Source organism: Vombatus ursinus, unplaced genomic scaffold (genome assembly GCF_900497805.2).
Source record: "Vombatus ursinus unplaced genomic scaffold, bare-nosed wombat genome assembly UNPS02014863.1, whole genome shotgun sequence".
Classification (NCBI taxonomy): Eukaryota; Metazoa; Chordata; class Mammalia; order Diprotodontia; family Vombatidae; genus Vombatus; species Vombatus ursinus.
In genome coordinates, this window is record NW_020954641.1 from 25,871,319 (window position 1) to 25,884,361 (window position 13,043).

A 13,043-nucleotide genomic window follows, 5' to 3' on the forward strand; every position below is an offset into this window, starting at 1 on the left:
AAATGAGAAACACAAATTGAGGGAATAAGTATAGGCAAAGAGGAAACAAAATTATCACTTTTTACAGATAATAATGGTTTATTTAGAGAACCCTAGAGAGTAAAAATAATAAACTAATGAACTACTTCAGCAAAAGTACAAGATATTAAAAAATCCACACAAATCATCAGCAGTTCTACATATTATGGACAATGTTCAGTAGGAGGAGAGAGAAAAAGAAATTCCATTTAAAGTTAATGTGCAGAGTATAAAATATTTGTGAGTCTACTTGTCAAGACTCACTCAGGAACTATATTGAACATGAAAATGGAACACTCCTTACAGAAAACATAGCCCTAAATGATTGGAGAAATATTAATTGTTCATGGGCAAACTGAGCAAATATAATAAAAATTACAATACAGTCATCCTTCAACATTCATGATTATTAGGGGCACAGAACCCCCATGAATGTGAAAAATCAAAATATCTCTAGGCCCCACACTAAACCTTTATTTTTAATAATTCTGACCATATTTACTTAACACACAAAATAAGTAAAACAATACATTACATCCATTAAAAAAAAACAAAAACAAAAACAAGTTGCAGTTTCTGCAAGGGAGAGATTAGTATTTCACATACTATGAAGAGTCTTCACAGCCACCAGTATAGCTGCAGCAACTACTTCATGGATTCCATTCCCCTGCCAAAAAAGTGCAAGATATAATGATTACTGAGGGACAAAATCATCTGACTGAGTCTGAATAACAGAGAGACAAAGAGGAGGCATTCCCAAAGAGAGTGAGTAGCCTGCAGTTCTTTAACACACTGAAACTTTTAATTGTACTGTTGTATAAAATTGCTGTACAAAAACAGTACAAAATTGTATTATGTTAAATTTATGTACATATGTTCATATGTACATGTGTATTAAATGATATGCAATACATATTCATTTATGTATTTATGACAATATTTTTTTCATTTTCTTTACATATGCAGGTCATCTGTGATTTTCCACACTATGCCACAAATCTCCAAAAATTCCTATTTAATTATCAATGGCCAACCCAAGAATAATCAAAACCACAATTGTAAAATCTGTGAATGTTAAGAGATAGACTGTATTACCCAAATTAATTTACTTATTTATCTAATTCAATGATCAAAGGATTACATTGTAGCTCAAAAAAATAATAAAGTTCATCTGGAAGAACAAAAGATAAAGAATATAAAATAAATTAATGGCAAAAAGAGGAAAGAAGGAGAACTAACAGTACTAGATCTTAAACTGCTGTAGCCATAATCATCAAAACAATTTGGTACTCCGGTAAGAAACAGAGAGTTTGATCAGTGGAAAATATTAGGCATACAATATACAAAAGGAAAGGAGTGATTTAGTATTTCATAAACTCAAAGATCCCAGCTTTTGCAAGTGGAACTCATATGATAAAAATTGTTGGAAAAATTAGAAAGCAGTCTGGCAGAAACTAGGCATAACAGAATATCTCCCACCATTTACCAAGATGAGCTCCAAATAAGTATCTACTTTACACATAAAGGGTGAGATCATAAACAAATTAGGGTAGCATGAAAGTAATTACTTGTCAGATCTGTGGTTAGGGGAAGTATTCATGACCAAACAAGAGACAGAGAAGTTCACAGGAGGCAAAATAGACTATTTTTATTATGTAAAATTAAAAAGTTTGTGCACGAGCAAAATCAATTCAAATGAAATTAGAAGAGAAGTAGGAAATCAGGGAAAATATCTTGCTTCAAATTTCTCTGATAAAGGTCTCATTTCTAAGATACATCAAGGAGTGATTCAAATTTTACAAGAATAAGATTTCATTTCCCAATTGATAGTCAAAGGATAAAAATAAGTAGTTTTCAGAGAAAGAAATACAAATAATTAATAGCCATATGAAAATATGTCACTAATAATTAGAAAAATGCGAATTGAAACAATTACGAGGAATTCTATCAGTTTGCAAAGTTGTCAAAAAAAGGCAAAATGACAAATGCTGGAGAATTCATAATAATAATATACTGTTGGTGGAACTGTGAACTGGTTTAGCCATTCTGGGAAGCGATTTGTAATTATTCCCCTAAAAGTTATTAAACTACAGGCATACACTTTGACCCAGCAATATTATTGCTAGATCTATGCCCTGAAATGATCAAAGAAAGAGGAAAAGGACCAAATGTAAAATGTGTTAAAATGTTTGTAGCAAAGAATTAGACGGTAGCAAAGAATTAGAAATTGGGCGAATGCCCATCAATTGGGGAATGGTGGAATAAATGATGGTATATGAATGTGGTGAAATATTATTGTGCTGTAAGAAATTATAGTTTCAGAGAAACCTAAGAAGACTTGTATGAACTGATACAAAATGAATGGAGTAGAACCAGGAGAACAATTTACATAATAATTTCAATATTGTAAAGACAAACAAGTTTGAAAAATTTAGGAATTCTTATCCTAATGGCTAGACACAATTCCAGAGAAATCATGATAAAATACTCTATTCATTCACTTCCAAATAAAGAGGTAATAGACTCAGAAGGGTAACTGAGACGTAATATTATTACTTTTATTATTAACTCATTGACTGAGGGAATTTGCTATGCTTGACTATACATGATTATAATATATTATTATAATCATTATTATTATTTCTTTCTCAAAAAAACAGAAGGACAGGAGTGGGGCAGAGGGCAGAGAGGTGGAAGAAAGAGAATGTGGACCTGAAAATAAAATAAATTGAATTTTTAAAAAGGTTTTTTTGATATTTATTATATTTACATGGATTCTTTAAAAATAGAGAGATCATTGGTAACTTTGGAGAGAAGAGCTTTGGTTGAACAACAATGTTAGAAGCGAAATTATAGAAAGTTAAAAAGAGAGTTAGAGGAAAGGGAGTAGAAACATCTTTTACAGCTGCCCTCCTCAAGGAGTTTAGTCACAAAAGGAATAATAGCTACTGGGGATGTTTGTTTAGTATGGAGAAGACACGGGCATGTTTGTAGAGAATCATCCAGTAAACAAATGGAGATTGAAGATGAATGAGAGGGGGCAATATTCTGTAGAAGATGAGATGAAATGGGATCACTTTACATAAAGAGGGGTTTTATTTGGTAAAAGAAAAGGACTACCTCTTCATGTGAGATGGTTAACAAAAAGATGGTGGCAGAAAGCATTCTGGGTTGATATGAAAGGAGAAGAAGGGGAGAAGAGGGAGTTCTCTCAATGAATGACTTCACTTTTTTTTTTTCCAGTAAAATAACAGTCAAAGTTTTCAGTTGAGGCAGGGAGGGTAAGCAGAGCAAAAAGGAGGGTTGAAGAGGGATGAAAAAAGGCAGAAAATTGTAAGAAGGTTAGAAAGGTAATAAGGAACTAGGTTTTGAAAAGTTTAAGTGCCAAATATAGTAGTTAATATTTGAATCTGGAGGTAAAAGGAGCCATCGGTGCCCCTTGAGTATGGTGGGTGAGTGGCGGGTAGATTAGGGTGAGGAGAGACTTAATAAAGGGAATTAAGTTAGAAAACTATTGCAATAGTCCCTGTGAGAATTGATGAAGGTCATCCTGAATTAGGGGACTAATTGTGAAAAAAAAGAAGGGAACATGTACAAGAGGTACTTTTAAGGTAGAAATGTCAAGATTTGTCAGCATATTGGATTTGTAGAGTGAGGCAGAAAAAGGAGTTGAAGATGACACCAATTTTGTAATCCTGGTTGATTGGAGGTTGGTGGTGCCCTTGACAATAATAAGGAGGTGTGGAAGAGGAGAGGGTTTGGTAGAAAAGGTAATGAGTTCTGTTTTGGACACATAGGGTTCTATTTAAGAGGTTCAAGAGACAGTTGGTGATATTGTGACTCGAGCTCCAGAGAGAAGACAAGTCGGGATCTATAAATCTGGACTGATCTACATAGAGATAATTGAATGCATGGGAACTAAGATCACCAAATGAGACAGTATAGAGTGAAAAGAGAAGTGAACCCAGAACAGAGCTTTGGTGGACACTCACAGTTAGTGGGTTTGAAATGCATAATATTTAAAACGTGGAACAAGGAACTACTGGTTCAAAATTAAAAAAAAAAAGCACAAAAATACTAGCAATACAATTGGAATTATAACTTTACATGAGAATAACTTTACCCAATATAGCCTCATTTGAATTGATTGTCAGTTTCTAAAATACAGAGCTACTCAGGGAGGCAGAGACCACGACGACACATTGAGGTTAGTTTAAGTTGACTCTAACATAAGACTAAGCATGTATTATGGGTCTCTGGGTGACTGCATATTGGAAAAAGTTATGTAAAATCTGGATCTAGTGAGCCCTTCAGTTCTTATTTCCTTTCCTTGAAAAGTGTTACACTGACCATGACTTTGGCCGTCAGACTGAAATGGGGATTGAGCATCTGCTCTTCTGCCGCACATGTATTCCACAGTACCCTCATACATATAGAATTTCCATCCCTTTCCAAGGAATTTATAAACAAATCAACATTTCCTTTGCTACTGCAAAACGCAAGACAATCTATTGCCCTAAGGCATCATTCAGATGCCTTGTTATTCAGAGTCATCCTGTTATTCAATCATGACAGCCCCATTCTTTCAATGTTCCTATTCCACTCTTTCCTACCCTTAAATTTTACCCTCTGGAACCCCATTATATTTTTTAATAAACTGGCATTCTGATTAGTCATATGTCATTCCTCATGAAGTTACTTAGTATATATTTTCTATTGACTTAGACGTGTCTATGTTGTTTCCTCCAATAGCATTCAAGGTTCTTGAGGGTACAGTGTGTTTTGTTTTATCTTTCTATTCCCAGCACCTAGCATAGAACCTGGCACATTTTAGGCACTTAATAAATGTTTGTTGAATCTTATTGAATCTGAAATCTTGTCCTCAGGAAGAATAGATTAACAGAATAAATAGTTTGGATATATCAGGCTTGATTTTCCCTTATAACTCAGAAATGTATGGAGTAGAACACTATGGAGTAGAGCAGCAGTTTCAGATTCAAATAAAAAGGGGGAGGGAGGAAATGTCTCACTAATCTATATATAAAGATCACCACAGGTCATATATTGATTTAGTTCTAAAATGTAATGTTATCATGTTTTGTTGTATTTTATTTATTTTGTTAATTATTTCTCAATTACATTTTATTCTGGTTCTAGCACACTGGGGAGTGTTGTATGCTACAGGCTGCATGTTTGAGACCTCTGAACTCTATTGCCTCAAACAAATCATCTATGCCTTACACTGAGCTCTGTGACATGCCATCTGTAAATGGAGCTGAGCCAACAAAGAGGAATCAGGAATTACTGACACATATTCTTCCAATCTGTTTTTCCCTGCCCCAAACTGGACTGAGGTCTGGGGATATGTAACCACATTAACAAACACCAACCACAGAAATATGACACTAATGCATCAAAGAATATAACTTATTTTTAACTGATACCTTTTGATTTAATTTCCAGTGACACACATGAATATTCAAATGTATGAATGAGAACAAATGACAGATAGCCTTCCAAACGGTTTCTCTGCTCTCTAGTATTTACCTTCACAATACAACCTCCACTCAACCACCAGACTGGTTTTTGTAAAGCATATTTTGGATCATGTCACTCTCTTACTCAAAAATGTTCAGTACCTCACTACTGACTGTTTATTCATAAAATCCTCAGCCTGGAATTTAAGGTCCTATATTGTATGACCTCTGTTTTTATGTTTTTTAGTTTTATTTCACTATATTCTCCTTTACACATTCATCATTCCAGTTAAACTGGCTTACTTAGTATTTCTTGTTCTAAATATTCCATCCCAACTCCAAGACTCTAGATAGCTCCCCCACTCCACCCCCCCATTCCTGTAATATATTCCTTCCTCTCCTCTAAAACCTCATAGTTTCACTAGTTTAGTTCAAAACAAAACTCAAGTGAATTTATGAATTCATTATGAAACAGTCCTTTTTTATGAAATAATCCTTCCTTAATCCCTCAAGTTGTGAGTCTTCTCCCTTCCTCCCTCTTTCCTTCCCTTTGTCCCTCCTCCTACTCTTCCATTTCCTGTTGTTGTCTTCCTCTTCCTCCTCCTCTTTCTTGTTCTTGCTCTTGTTCTTGTTCTTCTTCTTCTTCTTCTTCTTCTCCTTTCTGTATCTCTCTCTGTCTCTCTCTCTTTCTCTCTCTCTTCTCTCTTTCCCTCTCTCTTCTCTCTTTCCCACTTCTTCCCCCACCTTTCTTTTCCGTCTTCAAATTACTTAAATTACTTTGCATATACTTTGTATGCACCTATCTTGGTACAGATTATATCCTTCCAGTAGACTGTAAACTCTTTGAGGGTAGCGATTAATTAATTTTTCCTATCCCTAACCCCAACAAAGTGCTTGGCACGTAATAAAAACTTCACAAACATTTAAGGAATTAAATTGAATAGTATAAATAAAACCAAAATAAAGAAATAATTAATAAGAATAACAACATGAACAACATGGTCTCAAGTAGTTGAGAAACAAACAAAAAAAGCAAAATCACTTTTGCGAGTAATTTAACATGCAATTATGCAGTTTTAACTGTTTAGTCATGAGAGAGTTGAAGGTCATGTGCTTAAATTTTAACCAGGGATTTCCAACATCAACAACTGGATTTATCTTGAATTTTATTGTTCTTTCATGTTGTCTTAACTTATATAGTTGCAGCCATCTCTGCCAAGAAAACACCAAATTGGGTAACAAAGAGTTGAATATGACTGAAAAATGACTGAACAACAAAAACCATTGCATGTATTATTCTTTCGGTTCTGCTTTCCTCCCTCTTCATCACTTCATATTGAGTCTTCCCATATTTCCTTGCCCTCTTTATATTTGTCATTCTCTACAGTGTAATAATATTCTATTCTATTCATACACCATAATTTCTTTAGCTACTTCCCACCAGCTGAGCGTGTAATTTTTGTCCGGGCTTATGTATTACAAATGGTGCTGCCAGGAAAACAAAAAGTATATGTATATATGTATGTGTGTATGTGTGTATGTATATATATATATATGTGTGTGTGTGTATGTATATATGTATATATATATGTACATATATATGTGTATATATATATATCTGTGTGTGTCTATGCATCCACATAGCTGCATATATGTATATGTGTGTATGTATACATATATGTGTATATATATATGTAGAGAGAGAGAGAGACAGAGACAGAGACAGAGAGACAGAGGCAGAGAGACAGAGACAGAGAGAGATTTGTTTAGATATGATACTGTGAGGGAGATCTCTGGGCCATAGTGTATAAATATTGCTTTCTAAAACAACAAGATCAATTCACAATTCTACTACTAGTAAATAACCTTGCTAATTTTCCTAGGCACCTAGGTGGCACAATGGATATAATGTGTAGACCTGAGTTCAAATTTGGTTTCAATTATTAGCTATGTGACCTGGGCAAGTCATTTAATCTCTGCCTGCCTCTGTTTCCTCAACTATAAAATGGGGATCATAATAGCACCCACCTCCTGGGGTTTTGTGAGGACAAAATGAGATAATATCTGCAAAGCACTTATCACAGTGGCTGGCATAACATAGGCATTTAATAAAGGCTTATTTCTCCCCCCACCCCACTGACCCAACAACATTGAATGCTTCATCTTTGTCTTTCCCAATTTGATGAGTGTAAGGTGAGAGTTCACTTTTATTAATTCGCATTTTTAACTATAAAACCATGGGAACACTTTTTAACATATATATATATCAACCTATTTATTTAGCGTTGTTTTATAAATGTTCAAATTCTTTAGAGATATTGGATGTGTTTTTTATAAAAAATGTTGAATGTGAAGAATTTTGCCCAATACATATATTTTCTGTGTGTTTCAAATGATTTGTTTTTATTTGTGGAAAAGCATTTTTATCCATACCATCAAAATAATCTCTTTTACCTATCATAATTCTTTTTCTATTAGACAGCTGGTTAATTTTTTCCCCCTTATCCACTATCATGTAAGAGAATCTCATAATTTCTTCTCATTTTAAATGGTTTGTCCTTTATATTTAGACCTCTGGTCCATTTGACAGTTCTTCTGGCAAATAGTATAATCCTATTTGCACCCAAATCTCTATGTAGTTTTTCCTGAAATTTTGGATTAATAATGAATTCCTTCCCCAGTACTTTTAGTTGAGAAGTTTCTTGAAAATTAGATTAATGTATTCATTCCCTTTTAAATTTTGTTCTTTAACTTATTTAACTAATCTTTCTATTTTTTCCAGTTTTATTTTTAGAGCTTGTAGTTTATAGATTAATTTAGGAGTATTTCAATTTTCTTACATTAAGATGAATATTGAATATTTCTCCAATTATTTAGAGCTCAATTTATTTCTGTAAAAAATGTTCTGGAGTTGCAAACAAAGATAAGTTACATTCCTTTTGTCCATGCTTATTCCTTTAATTTATTTCTCTCATCACATCACTCATCACTCATCATAGCTAGGATCTATGTAGTGATACTGGGGTAGACGTCCTTCACTTCTGTCTTTCCTTGGAGAAATCTAAAGAGGCTGTTCCTTTGTCCTGAGGAAGTGGAGGTTTATGATAGAAGAAGTTGGGGCCTTAAAATCATATATGTTTAATGACAGAGTTCTACAAAATTTTCTTTCTGGAATCTGTTTATATTTGCATCATCAGGATGAGCATGCCCAAATTTAAAGATCAGTACTCTCTCAAAGCAACACAGGCAAAAGAATATCTGTATTCATATTTATCCATCTATCAACCATTCACCTATTCAGAAAAAAATCCTAGGCAGGATCAATTATCTCCTCTAATTCTTGAAAAGAGGTGGGGGGGGGAGGAAACATTTTTTAGTCTTCATTTTAAGTCTAGAGAGAATATCAGAACAGGGAACCATATAGCAATTTACATTTTGAGTTAGTAAAATTAAATGCTTTTCAAGTATGAAAGATAATGGGCCTCTGTAAAGTCCTTGGCAATGTCTCATTATGATATTTGAAGTGCATCTAAAAGCCATAGCGAAAGGCATGCAAACATTGGAAGACCCATCAAACTAGACAGGTTTTGAGTCCTCACAGGACTTCAATAGTCTACATGTGTCTGACATGCAAGTACAAAGCTAACTAAGGCCAGAGAAACCCATTACTACAAGGATCACTATCAAGTAATCCTTTGAAACACTGAAGTAAAGAAAATGGAATGTGGAAATATTTCTTCCTAATTTTTTTAGACTAAGAAAATATGACCTGAAACTGAATTTTTAGTATTAAAACTTGAAATAATTTCCATTTTTTTAACAGGACAAGAAATTTTGTCTCTCTTCTCTGGCAATAATTTCAACATTACAAAAGGATGTAAGTTGGTTGAAGAAAAATTTTTCCAACCTATTCTCCCTGTCCTGCACCACCATGCTCAGCTGTCAGTCAGAGGTTCTATGAGTTATGTGAGCATCTGTACTAAATTATTTCTGTATTGACATTTGGGGGATTTCAGAAGTGCCATAATAATGCAGGCACTTCACCATCAAAGGCCAGCTCCACCTGAAAGCAACAAAAAAGTTTAAATTTCATTTCAGCCAGCAATCAGGAAGTACCCAAGACAAAAGGCAAGTTGGCTTTTGGCTATAACTAATTTGATTTTTGCAAGCTCTAGGCATCACACTTTCAGAAGCTGGTAATATATGAGAGGTCACTAATGCCATAAGAACAGATTAAAAATCTATACTGAAGCCGAGTCTTTATCTCCTATCACATTTCCAAGATAGCTTTTGCCTTACTCAATGCCTGCTACTTAGGAATATACACAGATCTCATCTGTCCCATAGCTTGACTGTTCCTTCCTTCCTTCTTTCTGTCTTTAAGCATGTACAGTCTCAAGTTCAAAAACAGCATGAAAAACAATAACACTATCACCACCACCACCAACAACTGAGAGATGGGAGATAGCACAGCAAGGATTGCCGGCCCTGAGGAGCACAGTGAGCTGCCAGTCTGCTGAATGAGTATAGGTTTCAGGCAGAAAGATTAAACATTCAAAGAAACAAATGCCAATGAAAACGAAGGCAAGGGCACGTACCTTAGCAGTTCTGATAGTCTTGAACTTTGGACATGAGTTTCAGGACAACATCAGGGTTAATACAATTTCCTCAGGCCACCACCAAGTAACAGTCACTTTAAAGCTCCACAGAGGTTCCAGTCCAGCTTTCGATATGTCCCTGAGGATGGCACAGCTTCGTCCAATTCTTCAAAAGCCATTGCATAAAGGACGCCATTCATAAATTGATAAAAGGAAGAAAAATAGATTTTAAAATACTGAACCATCAGTTTCCCAGACAACCAGTAGAACATATGAACTGCTGATTGGCATAAAAATAATTCAGAAATAAAATTAAACATTTCACAGCTGATCCAGAGATGCCACCGGTGATGGATCAATTAACAGATACCATTTTAGTACCTCAAGTGTGTCTAGCACAGTATTAATAATAGATCTTACTTCTAGGGCTCTGTACAGTTTATACAGTACCTTCCTCACAACTGTACGAGGTAGGCATCACAAGTATTATCAGCCCCATTTTACACAAGAAGAAACTGAGGATCAGAGAAGTTAAGTGGTTAACCCAAAGTCACAAAATTAGAGTCAGAACTGGAACTGAAACCCAGATTTTCATCCTCCTAGTTCATTATTCTTTCCTCTGTGTGGTACCACTACCATTGCCCTAGATACTAATGGGCATTAAAAAATTCCATTCATATTGGTATAGAAATGTATATAGTCCCTGTATAAGAAAAGTCTATTCAAATTCAAACTAAGGAGATGAGATAATGGAATAAATTAGATACACCTTGCCCTTGGGATACCCAGTTTGTCCTTTTGAATCTCCTTTCTCTCCACAGATTCACTCTAGTTTTGAAAATACGAATGCTACCAATAGCAATTACTACATAGATATTGCTTTAATTACAAAATGCTTCACCAACATATTCTTTGATCCTCACAGTAAGCCTGTGAGGTGTTGTTTTCTCCATTTTACAGATTGAGAAAGTGAGACCCAAAAGTGAAGTGACTTACCAATGATCATACAACTCATGTAGAATCCTAACCCAGGTCACTCTGATTCTAATTCTATTAGTCCTTCCGTTGTATCATATTATCTCTCAAATACACATGCATGTATACACACACTCACACACACACACACACCAACAGAAACCGTGCTTCCCAAAAGCCCCTCAATGGCAAGTATTCTGTCTCAGACATGAAAAAAGGACAAGAAGATCCATTGTGGGAGATGAAGGGTATCTTCCCTGATGTTGACTCAACTCCCAACCTCTATTGCCTTCTAATAATCCACTGAGTTTCTGTTATTCAAAACTTTAGTTAAATATTTTTGAAAACTATTCCTATTTTCAGCTTACGCCACCCCTTGGGAGATTGGGTTCCATAAATTTATTACCTGCTGTGTAAAGAAATGCCTCTCTTTCCCTTTGAACACCACAGGGGGTATCCTTGCTGTAGTAGCCAAAGATCTGGCAAATAAAATCCATTCTTTCCCTGTAAATTCAATGCAATTCAGCAATACTTACTAAGCAACTCTTTCCATAGAGTGTTGTACTCCATGCTAGGGAAGATGTAGCCTCAATATCACAGGGTCCCAGCTGTCATGGAGCTCACAGTCGAAAAGGTGAATAGATCATAGTCACAGATAACTCTCATACATGATTTTTTAAAAGTTAGGAAAGTATAAAATGAGCTCTTTGTAAGGTTGTTGGGTAAAAAGGTCATTCCTAACCAACCTGAATCAGAGAAGACCTCCTGAATGAAGCGGCATCTTATTTGGGCTTTAAAGGATGGTTAGGAATGTAAGAGGTAAGAGGGGAAAAATAGTACATCCCAGACGTAGGAAACTATGTGAGCAAAGTCATGGAGACAGGGAAGCATAGGGAAAATCTGGGGGACTTGAAAGAACGTGCCATTTGGCAAGATTGTGGAGAACAGTATGAGATAGCACTAGAAAGACAAAGTGGTACCACATTATGGAGGACCTCAAATGTTCACCTAATGAGTTTCGATGTTGCTTAGTAAGCAAATGGGATTTCTGGGCAGAGAAACAGAAAATCAAATATGCAAAAGAAAAATTAGTCAAGAAGCAATAAGAAGGATAGATGGAGTAGCATAGAAACAAAGGCAAGAAGACTGATTAGGAAATTATTACAACAACGGAGACAGGTAGTAATGAAGTATTATATCTGAGGGCTATGTTAATAGATAGGATCTTGCTTCCTTTGAATACTCTGCTCTATAAGTGAGATGAGTATCCTTTAGTCTGCCAAACTGGGACACATTAGGAGAGCAGGCAATGACAATGAAGTGGAAAGAATCCAGTCTTAAGAGGTAAGAGAACTGAGTTCTAATCCTAGTGATGCTATTAAATAGCCAAATGTCTGGCACTATGTTTCTTCCCTTCCTTAAGCTTGAAGCTTCACATCTGTAATATATGCAGATTGGGCTAAACGGTCTCCAAAATTCTGTCCAACTCTTATGCAGGACCTGATACACACAAAGCACTGCCCGTGCAAAAGTCACCCCACACTTCTCTCTGCCTTGAGCAAAACTACCACCACTGATTCGTATGCACTTCCAAAGGGATCTAGGAACCCTAAAACATCACTGTAAGATTACAAAGCATTTCATTGCCCTCTTGGGAAACACTTTTTTAGTGCTCAAAGCTCTTGTTTAGGGATGTAGGTTTAATCCAAGTCTGAGCTAATTGGTATCAGATGTAGGATTTGACTTAAGATAGTACTGAGAAAAATGAATGTTTTCTATCATATTAATAATCCATTACTAATTAGAATTCAGGATTTGTATTTTTTCATTCATGGACCAGCACTTATAGGTCAGTCAGCCAGTCTCTGAAGGGCTTGGCTAATGGATGAGATTGCCTAAATCCTCTAGGAACATGCCATTCAATCTTGGGCAAAACTCCTTACTTCTGTTTAGAGTGTAAATAGAATCTTATATA

At 35.3% G+C, this 13,043-nt stretch overlaps 1 protein-coding gene across 2 annotated transcripts in view; it reads right to left on the reverse strand.

The window, feature by feature from the left end:
* The window catches only part of SGCD (sarcoglycan delta), a 1,287,299-nt gene that overhangs the window by 716,381 nt on the left and 557,875 nt on the right, over positions 1-13,043 (reverse strand). For both annotated transcript variants that reach the window (XM_027841884.1, XM_027841885.1), the window contains one exon: positions 10,094-10,259. The gene's annotated coding sequence lies outside the window, so the exon portion shown is untranslated. The remainder of the gene's footprint in view (positions 1-10,093; positions 10,260-13,043) is intronic.